Source organism: Gopherus flavomarginatus, chromosome 14 (genome assembly GCF_025201925.1).
Source record: "Gopherus flavomarginatus isolate rGopFla2 chromosome 14, rGopFla2.mat.asm, whole genome shotgun sequence".
NCBI lineage: Eukaryota > Metazoa > Chordata > Testudines > Testudinidae > Gopherus > Gopherus flavomarginatus.
The window spans coordinates 44,460,628-44,473,667 of record NC_066630.1 but is presented as its reverse complement, the minus strand read 5'-3'; the positions used below and the strand labels follow the sequence as shown (position 1 = coordinate 44,473,667).

General features: G+C 48.1%; 1 non-coding gene across 1 annotated transcript; it reads left to right on the top strand.

Moving 5' to 3' along the window:
- The first annotated feature begins 2,786 nt into the window (after positions 1-2,786).
- On the top strand, positions 2,787-2,860 carry TRNAL-CAA (transfer RNA leucine (anticodon CAA)). The gene has a single exon. It is a non-coding gene; the product is annotated as a tRNA-Leu (tRNA).
- The last annotated feature ends 10,180 nt before the right edge of the window (positions 2,861-13,040 follow it).

Here is a 13,040-nt window from a genome sequence, read left to right as displayed (position 1 = left end):
TGCCGCAGTTCCAATGGCAGAGTTGGCGCTTGGGGCAGGGGCAGCATGTGAGAGACACACCCCACAGGGACGTGCCAGCTGCTTCTGGGAGTGGTGCGCCGGGTAGAGCGACGGTGGGCAGGAATCAGCTTTAGCCCTGCTGTGCTGCCGGTAGTAGTGGCTGGAGCCCCCAGGGCCAGCTGATCTGACTGTCTGATAGGGAAGCCACAGGAGTGGTCATGCACCCCTCATGAGCAGTTCTGGGGAGTCTTTTTGGGGCTCCTGGAGTAAGAAGCAGAGAGGTGCAGCCTCACCCCCAAGTCTCTTTCCTTGGAGGAGAAAGGGGGCTGCAGGGTGATATCCCACCTCTGTGCAGCCAGGAGCCTCTGCTCCCCTCTACCATGCTGGAGCCTCCACCTTTATTTATTGACAAATAAAATTTGCAGAATTTTAAAATATTGTGCACAGAATTTTTATTTTTTTGGTGCAGAATCTCCTCAGGAGTGAAACCGACTCAGGGAACCTCCTTGGATTGTCACTGCTTGGTTAACCACTCAGCCACCACACCAATGCGCAGAGAGTGCCAAGCCCTACTGCTATGTGGCGGTGTGGGCTGGGGTCGGGTCACACAAATTCAGACTGTACGTTCCCCCAGCTACAAACCACTGCTGATTTCCCATTTAGGACATTAGCCGTTACTGACAAGGTTTGTCCGTGTTCTTTTCTTTATCTCATGCTGCTAGTTAGAAGGATCAGTATGGATTTTTTTTTTTCAAAAATACACAACCCCTAAACCTGCTTTTAGCAATCAGAATAATTGTGTCACCTTATTTTTGCCTGCCCCAGCACAAAAGAAGAGGCTTTTGTGGGTTTCCTGACTCAGAGGATGAAAATGAACGTGTGTCGGCTGCACTGCTGTGAATCGTTGTCGAGCAGAACCCATTTTTGGCACTGGTAGTTTAGACACAGCCTCAGACTCGGTGCTGGCGAAGGGAAGTCTTGCCTCTAGAGACACCCAGGGGTGGTGTGGGATTGTCCCAGGTTACTGGGTGGGGGCTCCAGCTGGTTCTGTGTTGTATTGTTAAAAAGGATTCCCAAGATATTGAACATGGGCCATATTGCTGCCGACTCCAACTGACAGAAGGGTCACAGAAAGAAGCAGGGGGACGGGAGGAGCACCAGTGAATTTATGCAATTATTCAGTGAGGCAGAAGCCTGGCAGAAGGAACTACCTGTGCAAGCCCCCTTGCCAGAGAGGGGGATCTATGATGTCCTCAGCGCTGGCGATACAGCCCAGGGATGGGGCAGTAAATGGAGCGGGGAAGATTTGTGAGTTAGGAACCCCTCTCCCTGGGTATTTCCACAGCAGGCCTGTTTCAGTGTCTCTCTTTGCTCTTTCCCTGTGTAACCCCGTGGTTCTCACACTTTCTGAACTGGTGACCCCTTGCACAAAGCAAGGTGCCGAGTGCGACCCCCACCATCAATTCAAAACACATTTTTTTCATATTTAACGTTATTTTAAATGCTTAATTTATAACCCAATTCTTTAAAATGAGTTTAACTTTTCTCACCACTTTTAAATTCAGGCTAGAACACACGTCGATTGAATTATTGTTACAAGCAGAAAAGGGGTTTAAAATAGTTACTGTTTAACACTGGGAGTATGAAGACATTTGTCAATGTCACTTTTCACAACAGACTTTGCTCCATTACCACCCTCACTGCTGCTGCCTGCAGAACTGGGCGATTTGTGACCCTCACATAATAACCTCACCCCCCCCCCACGAGGGGCTGTAACCCCAGTCTGAGAACTCCTGGGCTGCCCCCTTCCCACTCTGGCTGGGACACTTGACCCGTGTCCCATTCCCAGGAGGCACGTGCTCTCCTGGAGCTGGATCGGCAACTCCTGAGGGGAACCAGAGCCGAGGGGGGATGTCAGCGGGGCCAGCAGCGCTGGGAGCCACAGACACAGGGGAGCAGAGATGGGCTGAGGAGGGGGCGCTTGTGAAGAGTCACTTCCCTGCCCGCCCCCAGTACTCTCCCCCCCGCTCCCGCCATCCCCTGGGGCCTGCCTTAATTCAGACAGTCCCTTTCCCGTCATGTCCCCAGCACATCAGTGATCGCGATAGCAGGGGGCAGGTTTCTCTGGGGCACTGAGCTTTGCCAGGGGGTTGGTGGCTTCTTTCTTTCCTCACCCTGGAGTAAACTCAGCTCTTTATTCCATCCCTGATGTTTCATGGAATAATAACAGCAGCATGAAGAAAGAGGTGAGCACAGCGGGTCTCAGGGGAGGGGCAGAGAGGTGCAAGCGGTGGGCTGGGCTGGGCTGGGCTGGGCAGGGTGGGCAGAGAGGCGTGGGTGGTGGACAGGACAGGGGCCAAAGAGGTGTGGGTGGTGGGCAGAGCAGGTCTCAGGGGAGGGGCAGAGAGGTGTGGGTGGTGGGCAGATCTTGGGGCAGAGGGTGCAGAGGCACGAGCAACAGGCAAGGAGGCCTCAGGGGAGGAGAGGAGCGACCAAGAGGCAGACTAGCTTCTAGGGAGCTTCCAGCGCTCATGCCCAGCCTCCCCACATGCCAGAGTCATGGGCCACCTGTTCTCTGGGTCTTCACTAACCAAGCCCTTCCCCATGCTGTGCTGATGGGAGAAGCCCTCCTGTTCATACAATGCTATCTGTGTTGATATAACTGCATTGCTCGGGGATGTGTGAATTTTTTACACCCCTGTGTAATGTAGTTACACTCATTTTGTAGCGTAGACTTGTCCAAAGAGAGTCAGGTGTGGGCAGACACAAGACTTTCAGCAATAGCAGGCACCATGGCTTCGCTGGTTAAAGCACTTGTTTCAAAAACAGGGGATTCTGGGTTCAACTCCCAGTGGTGCCTTGCAGAGTGGCTGTTGGAGCGCCTGGTGTTAACTACTATCAGAAAACAAGATACAGAGCTAGATGGACTATTGGGCTGACCCAGTGTGAGTTTTCTTGTGGTTTAAATTACACTCACAGGCACTGATAACAGAGTTCCTGAGTTTCAGAGTTAGGAGCTGATAGGTCAGTGGTCCAGTCCCCTCACAGACAACTCCCTCCCCCTGGGACAGGGGCAGGTCTGAGCTCTCACACCAAATGCTCATTGTGGCTGCCAGAATCTGTGGGCAGCTTGTTTAGTTTATGCCGAGGGTTGAATCTCATTTTGTGCACTGTGTCTGGGAATGAAAATCCTAAACCGCCCTTTGAAACAACAAAAGCAGCAGGACGTGTTTCTGTCACTGTCCCAAAACAGACAGACCATTAGTCCAGGGTAATACTCCACTGCGGTTTTACCATTTCCACTTGCTAAACTCCCTCCCAACCTTCTGGGCTCCTAGAGCAGGGTACTAAGCCTGAGCCCAGACACGGACACTGCAACTTTACAGCCCAAGTCGCATGACCCTGATTAATCCCACACAAGCCTGCCCTAGGTGTTTCATTGCACTATAGACCTACCCTAATGTTATGTCTACACTGTGATTAAAACACCCAGGGCACCTGTCTCAAAGCCTGGGTCAGCTGACTCAGGATTATGGGACGTGGACTGCAAAACTATAAAATTACAGTGCAGACATATGGGCTTGAGTCCATCCTCTGAGACCCCATGAGGGGTGAGGGTTTCTGAATCCAGGCTTCAGTGTGGACACAAGTATCTGCACCACAGTTTTTAGCCCCTCAGCTTTAGCTCCATGAGCTCATATCAGATGATGACCCAGGCCAGCCCTGCTGCCATCTTTATCCCAGGAGAGATGGATTCTAAGGGTATAGCTCCATTGCAATGGAAGCCCAGGTGTGGCACAATGTGCTCAAAGCAGCACCCTGCAAGCCCCATATTCACACTGTCATATAATGATAGACTTATAGACTCATAGACTCTAGGACTGGAGGGGACCTCGAGAGGTCATCGAGTCCAGTCCCCTGCCCTCATGGCATGACCAAATACTGTCCAGACCATCCCTAATAAACATTTATCTAACCTACTCTTAAATATCTCCAGAGATGGAGATTCCACAACTTCCCTAGGCAATCTATTCCCGTGTTTAACTACCCTGATAGTTAGGAACTTTTTCCTAATGTCCAACCTAAATCTCCCTTGCTGCAGTTTAAGCCCATTGCTTCTTGTTCTATCATTGGAGGCTAAGGTGAACAAGTTTTCTCCCTCCTTGATGATGACGTGGTTTGTACAAAGTCTGCCTTGTGAGGTATCATTTCAAAAGTCTTGATCTGTTGAACCCTAATATCATGTTGGATTGTGTGTGCTCACATTGGTTGGGAAATACTGAAGTTTTGCTCTGTGTTTGTTACTGAGATATGTTATGAGGTTGGGAATTGTCCATCACCAGCCTTTCAGGTGCGACAAGGGAGGAGCCAGACTCGCTGCTGGCCCATTGAAGGTATCCACACTCCCAAAGACTATCTCAGGAACCGTGTACAATGCAGACTTCTCCGAGATATCATGGAGACAATGGACATTGCTTGACTCACATCGTAGCAAAGGAACTTCCTAGCAAGTTGGAAGAAACTATGAAAGGTGGGTAGAGACATCATGACTTGACCTATATCCCTCACAACTCAACAGCTGGAAACACACCTGGAGGACAAAGACTGAACTGAACTGATTCAGAAATCAGAAGAGAATAATAATAATACATTCAAACCAAATTCCCCAACCAGACTATTACTGGTTTTTCAGCAGAAAATTTTCAGTTTGAGGAATTTTGTTTTCTCAGTCAGACTTTGCCAAGGGAAGCAGGGAGAAAATGTTGGAGTTGCCTCCTTCAGAACAGTTTGGCCTAGACACTAGCTCTGGTTCACTGCTCTGACCTTACTCAAGATGGGGGTATTTTAATTATTTGGTCAAGTCCCAGGGTAAACTCAGGGGTTGTACCGTATGATTGGAGAATTGCTAACATAGTTCCTATCTTTAAGAAAGGGGAAAAAAGTGATCCGAGTAACTATAGGACTGTTAATTTGACATCTGTAGTATGTAAGGTCTTGGAAAAAAATTTGAAGGAGAAAGTAGTTAAGGACATTGAGGTCAATGGTAATTGGGACAAGTTACAACATGGTTTTACTAAAGGTAGATCGTGCCAAACCAACCTGATCTCCTTCTTTGAGAAGGTGACAGACTATTTAGACAAAGGAAATGCGGTAGACCTAATTTACCTCGATTTCAGTAAGGCATTTGACACGGTTCCACATGGGGAATTATTAGTTAAATTGGAGAAGATAGGGATCAATATGAAAATTGAAAGGTGGATAAGGAACTGGTTAAAGGGGAGACTCCAATGGGTCGTACTGAAGGGTGAACTGTCAGGCTGGAAGGAGGTTACTAGTGGAGTTCCTCAAAGATCAGTTTTGGGAACAATCTTATTTAACCTTTTTATTACTGACCTTGGCACAAAAAGCGGGAATGTGCTAATAAAGTTTGTGGATGACACAAAGCTGGGAGGTATTGCTAACACAGAGAAGGACCGGGATATCATACAGGAAGATCTGGATGACCTTGTAAACTGGAGTCATAGTAATAGGACGAAATTTAATAATGAAAAGTGCAGGGTCATGCACTTAGGGATTAATAATAAGAATTATAGTTATACATTGGGGACACATCAGTTGGAAGCAACAGAGGAGGAGAAGGACCTTGGAGTATTGGTTGATCACAGGATGACTATGAGCAGCCAATGTGATATGGCCGCTAAAAAAGCTAATTTGGTTTTAGGATGCATCAGGCGAGATATTTCCAGCAAAGATAAGGAGGTGTTAGTACCGTTATATAAGGCACTGGTGAGACCTCATCTGGAATACTGTGTGCAGTTCTGGTCTCCCATGTCTAAGAAGGATGAATTCAAACTGGAACAGGTTCAGAGACGGGCTACTAGGATGATCCGAGGAATGGAAAACCTGAGTTTTTGAGAAGGTTTTTGTTTGCAAGAAGCAACGTTGTTCGGTCTGTTATTGTACCAAAGGGGGAGATGGTTGTCTATAAAGGGGAGGTGAAGTCTAAATGCATCCAACGAGGATGGAATTTAAACCCATGCATGCAGAGCACAATGGATTAGCAGTCCATCACCTTGACCACTCAGCCACCTCATCTGAGATATCAAGAAAGAGACAGGAGGAGAAATCTAAGTCCAGCAGAGATAGGGACACTAAGGAGTTTCTAAATACTAAGCAGAAGCAGGGGCTGAATGAGCTCCCCCCTCACATCTAGTGACGAGCTGGGGGAAAGACTTCAGGAACAAACCATGTTTGCATAGACACACCTACTCTGCCTAGCTATGCAGCATGATGGGGCCACTTTCCCAAAATGACAAGTTTCGGCTGGTGGAAGGTTACAAATCACTTTAGCACTGAGTGATATGAAATGTTATAATCCTTCCTCCATGACTGAAGGGCAGCAGAACATACCTAGTCAGTCTTGATGGAGGGGTAGGTGGGTGAGTAATAGCTTTTATTGGACTGCAGAGAACTGATTGAGAACGTCACCCTAAACCAGTGGTCCCCAAACATTTCACACTGTTCCCTCTTATCCATGGCTGTGGACCCTCGGAAGCCGCAGTCAAGAGCCAAGGCTGGGAGTGGGGCTCTTGCTTGCTGGGGAGAGGGGTGCAGACAGGGGTAAGGGTGTCGAGGCCGAACTGGGAGCCAGAGGCCCAGGCTGAGGGTGGGATTGGGGAAGAGCTGGGACAGAGTGGAGCTGAGTGGTGCTCCCTCCATGGGGCTGGCTCAGTCCCTGAGGTGCCCCTATGGATGTTCCTCTGTGTCCCCTTAGGAGTCATGCCCCACATTTTGGAGACCACTGAATCCTACTCGCAAATCAGGGGCTAGTGATGCCAAAGCCCAGGGAAAGGGAGAAGAAGTGTTGGGCCCCCAGCACTGGAACCATGTGAAGGGGCTGCAGGAGAGGGGCAATGGCTGGTGGCACTGGGAGTTAAGAGCAAAGGGGGCACAGGATGGGGCAGGAATTAAGAGTGAAGGAGATGCAAGGACTGGGAGTGCAGGAGCTAGTGGTAAAGGGGGAGTGGGGATCATCCAGGGGCAATGGGGAAGTGCCAAAGTACAAGCTTTGTCCAGGGCACCATTTTCCCTAATGCTGGTCTGAGCAAACAATTGGAAATGACCCTTCAGTGAGACCAGAACCATAGTGTAGAAAATCCCCCTTGTTAAGTGGTTGCGGCTAAATGTTTAGGGCGTTGGGTTAGAAAGCAATGGGCGTCTTTCTGTGGAGGTTTGATTCTTGCTTGTCTAGGAAAGGCTGGTGTGTGGTCTCTTCAGGGCTGTACTTTCAGTGTCTGATAACCCATGGTGACACAGGGAGCCAAGTCTAGACACATTCAGAGGCTCTTTGCCAGGGTTTCTCAAACTTCCTTTTACTGCAACCCATTTCTGCAAAAAAAACCACCTTACTACATGGCCCTGGAAAGAGGGACCAAGCCCCTCCACACTGGTCAGAGGCAGGGGAGACAAAGCCTGAGCCCTGCCCCAGTTGGGGGAGGGGAAAACCAGAGCTTGAGGGATTCAGCCCTGGGTGGTGGGGCTCAGACTTTTGGCTTCAGGCCCAGGCACCAACAAGTCTAATGCCAGCCCTGGCAACCCCATTAAAACAGGGTTATGACCCACTTTGGGGTCCTGACTCACAGTTTGAGAACCACTGCTCTATGCTGATGGGAGAGAGTTTTCCTGTGGGTGTAGTTAATTCACTTCCCAAGAGGTGGCAGCTATGTCAGTGGGAGAAGCTATATCGGTGGGTGTGCAAGCTGTGGTGTTTACTCATTTAAGAAGTTTAATGAAACCCCATTTTTAAAACCACCTGTGGTCTGGGAATGGCAAAGGACCTCAATGAAGCAGGGTCTTTCTTTCAAAGTCCTGGAGATCACAATTCTATACTCCTGTCATCATGGTGGTATAGCTCAGTGGTAGAGCGCTTGACTGGAGATAAAGTGGTTCTTGGTTCAAACCCCACTGTTCTCTTATAACTTCCTTTGTTTTTTTAAAAAGGAAAATATTTTCATTTCCATTCTGCATTATGTTCAGGAGCTCCACTATACAGGGATGATTGAAATGAATGTAAACACAACATTTTGCTGTCCAAATGCATAAAAACCTAGCAAAGCTGTCCATCAGCTGATATCAGTTCCAATCCTCTAAGTGTCTAGTTTATGTTTTCATCAATTAAACAAAGGGATCATATGAATGTACATTTGCAGATCCCTCTTCTCCAGCAACTATGCTATGCAGAATACCAAGAACCACATCCAGCTGCAGTTCAGGAGTCTGATGACCAAAGAGCCAACTAATATTCTGAGGGTTGGAGAAAAATGCCTTCTAGTGAGCTATTGAACGAGCTCAACCTGTTACGCTTATCAAAAGAAGATTGAAAGGTGACTTCACTGAAGTGTTGAATGGCCTTAATGGAGAGAAAAGATTGGGTATGAAAGGGCTCTTTAATCTAGCAGAGAAAGGCATAACAAGACCCAACGGGTGGAAGGTGAAAAGAGACAAATTCATATTACAAATAAGACACAAATATTCAACAGCCAGGATGATTCACCACAGGAATAAGCTACCAAGGAAAGTGGTGGATTTGCCATCTCCTGATGTCATTTAATGAAGACTAGATGTCTTTCTGGAAGTGTTTGCCCCCAAAGTAGCTCTTGTGTAATACAGGAGGCATGTGATATGCAGGGGGTCAGATTAGATGCTTTAATGGTCTCTTCTGGCCATAAAGTCGACTAATTTCTGAAAAACTGAGTGTAGCATTGGCAGCAGCATCTGATGTTTTACTGTCTAGCCGGCTTACTTCCTAGAACGAACGGTTCTTGATTGGGGTGATCCACAGGGAGTAGCTCAAACCTCCAAAGTGCCTGGCCAGGGGCAGGACATTGGCACAGCAAGGGAGGGGTGTGGCAGTGACATCACAAAGGCCTTTTGCAGGACCTCAGACTATTGGTCAAAGGTGGTGGGGAGGTGGTGACCTCACAGAGAGATGCTGACATCAGCCAGGCAGGACGAGGCGAGGGGCCAGGGAAACCTCAGAGACCCCTGTGGCTTTGCTTCAGCAAATCTCCGTCTCCAGGTCTCTCTTTGAGGACTGAGAGAGTATTTGTATTTATGTATGTGAGTGCCAGGAGGAACCTCTTTTGAGTTTTCTCCTTCCCTTTTCCTGATTTTACTAGAAAACAGCCGTCCCTGTTTGGAAGGTAAGAGCCTTCTCGAGGTTTGAAACCTGTTCTGTTTGATCCATCTTGTGAAAGCTGGCTGACCCCCCTTAATAGATTACAAGCGGCCAGTAGGTGGTGGGGGGGTGAGTACTGCTCGTGGACACAGTAGCCTGAACGTTTTCACTATTTCTTTTCCTCTGCCTCAAAGCAGGAAAATCCTGCTCCAGACCAGTCAGTACTACCCAGATAACGGGAGCATGAGATTTTACACTTAGCAATCAAGTATTAACATGCAAGGGTCTTTGTCTGAATGTATATAAAAGGTTTGTGAAATTAGTGTAAGACAGAGTCTTTTGTACCAAGGTACAGGCTCTCCTTTTTCTGCAGAATAAAGCATTTTCCTTATCCCTGACAGGCTGTTAATTGGCTCTCAGCTAGGCAGACCCGATATTTCGGTAACAGTTTCTGGCGACCCCAGACGGGACTCTCCTAGCTCGGACATTGGACTCCAGACGGCTGTGGCGAACTAGGAGCGGCACCACTGGGGTGCTTAACCCCTCTTCCTCACTTCCCCGCAGCTCCTGGGGTTCGTGCTCCGGTAAGGTGAGCCCTAATAGGATAAGGAAATACTATCTGGTTCTGGTTAGAGGTGGGCCTCTTGTCTGGTTCTGGTTCTGTTCTGTTTAACCGGTTACTGTTGTTTTTCTGCTCTGTATACATTTGGGCGTTAGGAGTGTGGGCGGAACTGAACCTCTCATTCATAATTCCTCAGAGTGGAAGCCATGCGTGCAAGGAAGCTCTGAGGTCGAACTGAGATCCTTCTGTCCCGTCCCCTGTAGCGGTCAGTGTAATAGAAGTAGAAAAACCTGAATTAGACTGTAATTCCCTCTGTTCTCTGTGTAATTCTCTTTTCTGTTTGAGTGTCAGCAGACAGATGGGTGGGTCTTATGTTAGGAATTATGTTTTGTGTTCTATGTTCTGTCTTGTGGTGTTTTGTCTTGTGGCCGGAATTGTTGTGTTTAATATTTTCATAGAATAGTCTAGTTTAAAATCAAACAAAAAGGTTAAATTAAAACGCAGATACTTGTTTTGTTCAACTTGGAATACAAAGTGTTTGGATAAATCAGGAGAATGTGATATACTAAAGTCTAATGCATTTCCTTAAGTAAGAAAAAGAAACTTCATTGGCCAAATTGTTAGTTGCAAAAATTGTTGTTAAAATTTGCATACCAACAGTCTTTGAAAGCAAGGACATGAAAAGTTAACCCACTCCCCATATTGTATTTGGGATCCTTCTGGCTACTTCAGATTTCTAGCCAGAGGGCTGGGGATGGTGGGAAGCTATTGGACTAGAGGTTGAATTGAGTGAACTCCTCGAAGTGGGTGTGCTTGTCCTGGCTTGTTGCTCCAAAGCTCTGTAATAAGGTTACTGTAGTGATAGGGTATATGTGGTATACATTGAATAATAAGACCTTCATCAATCTCTGTAATGTACTGTATAATGGCAATGTTTACGTGTTCATTGTAGGGGAAAAAGGTGTATGAGTGAAAAGTGGAAGTTTCCTTTGTAGGTTAAAAAAAGCCAAGAAGGGAAGAAGTAAAAAGAACAGAATGAGTTAACTGGAAAGAAAAAAATAATAGCTAGTAGGCTGAAGATAAGACACTGGCTCCATTCAAGGACGCTGCTCACAGCTAAGACTTGGCTGATAACCAAGAAAAGGGAGGGGTGTGAATGTGCCCAAGCAGCTATGAGATCTGCAAAACACTGCCAGGCACTAATGAAATGTATTATGTTCCTTTTCTCACAGGTAAAGAATCGCTACCCAAAGACCCTAGCAGCCCTGCCACTCCTTGGAATCAGAAAACTGGATTCATGTAAAGGTCCACCAGTGAACGACTGCTTTGGCTCCATGCTGGAAAGGCCCTTAATAAGTTCTGCTGACTATCAACACCGCTGTGAAGTGCCAAAGACTGACTGCATGGACAACATGATTCTCACTCCAAAAAGACCCCTCCACGTCGGGAGAATTTTCCTACTAATGATTAGCCTATTTCGCCTTCTAGCTCCACTGTGCCTTTTGGACAGCAGGAGAAAAGTACAAGGTGAAGTGCTAGTAACCTCTACCTTGTCCACTGACAGATCTACTGTGCCTTTGAATTTTTCTAGAAGCAGCAAAACCGTTACAGGATGATGTGCTGGTAACCTCTCCCCTGTAGGATGCTGAATCATGACTGTTTCGAGGAAGAAGGAGGAACACTCTCTCCACTGAAATTGCCAAAGTCCAGGAATTCCTGACTAGAAAGGTCATTAAGAACTGACTCTGGTGAAGAAACAAAGAATTATACACTGGCAGGAAAAATTTGTGGGACCTATGCTTGGGAATGTGGTATTGATTGGATTTTGGGGTTTGTTCTACAGGCTGCGCCCTGTGTTCTGGATAAATCCTTCAGTATGTATTGCTCTCTCTAATTGGATTTAAAATGACAGGTACCACAGGCACCTTGTTGCCCCTGCCACCTCCCCTGTTACCCTGTAATACACCCCCTCCTAACCTATTAATGTTAATGCCTTTTGAAAATATCGAGGCTAGATAAATAACAGACGTAATATAGTACTACACCAAGGAAAGATGGTATTGAATATCACTGAGGCTGGGAAGGCATTGCAGTGGGATCTAGTATGTTTAGGAATTCAGGATTTCCTGAATGACCAGCTGATGGCCATTCGGAGTGATCTGAAGCACCAGACTTGGCCCACTGCCCTTACAGACACATCAGGAATACCATCTGATCTGTGGTCATGGAGACATATTTGGACACTTTCTGAGTGGAAGTGTGGACATTCACAGTGCTCCTTCCAAGCATTTGGACCAGTTAGGGGGGTGTGCGCTTCCACATACCGAATCCTGACGGGTCCATGGAGGGGATGCATGTGGGACCAAGGCCGGCTTTAGGAAGTGCGGGGCCTGATTTGAACACTTTCGGTGGGGCCCTGGCAGGGATGACTTAAAAAGAAAAAAGTGTAAAAAAAAGCCTTCCATTTCTTCCATGTATTATTTACTTTCCATAACTATATAAATAATAAAATTGTATATTATGTACATTGCATCATATATGCTGTTGATTGGTTATTAATGACTGCTGTTTCACATGTGTGGGTCCCCGCCACTCCCTGGGGGTGTGCACATGTTTGAGTCCCCACTGCTTCCTGCCCCCCTCATTGAAGCAGGTGTGCAGGTTACTGGCCTGGGAACTGCAGGGCAGCAGTGGACAGGTGGCTGGTTCGAGGTAGGGCAGGGGCTGACTGGAGGTAGGGTCTGGCTGCAGGCAGGGCAAGGGGTGTGGGGCTGGCTGGAGACAGGGGAGTGTGGGGCAGGCTGGCTTCAGTCAGGACCACAGGGGGATGCGCAGGGGTTGGCAGGGCTGGAGACAGGAGTATAGGACTGGCTGGCTTCAGGCAGGGGGGTGCAGCAGGGGTTGGCTGGAGATAGGACAGGGCGGGCAGTGCAGGGCCGGTGCAGGCAGGGATGTGTGGCAGGGGTTAGTTGGAGACAAGGCAGGGGGGTTGGTAGGGGCTGGCTGTGGGCAAGGGGTGCAGAGCTGGCTGCAGGCAGCAGGGGGTGGGGCTGGTGCGGGCAGGGCAGGGGGTGCAGCAGAAGCAGCTGGAGCCCCGGCCCTTTAAATAGCCCCCAAATCCCCCACTATCCCAGGGCTCTGGGGGCTATTTAAATGGCCCAGGACTCCCCTGCTTCTACCCCGCCGGACCTTTTAAATAGCTGCGGGAGCCCTGGGGAATGCATGGGGGCGGCGGGGCTCCGGCAGCTATTTAAAGGACCAAGGTGGCAGAGGCAGCTGGAGCCCTGGCCCTTTAAATAG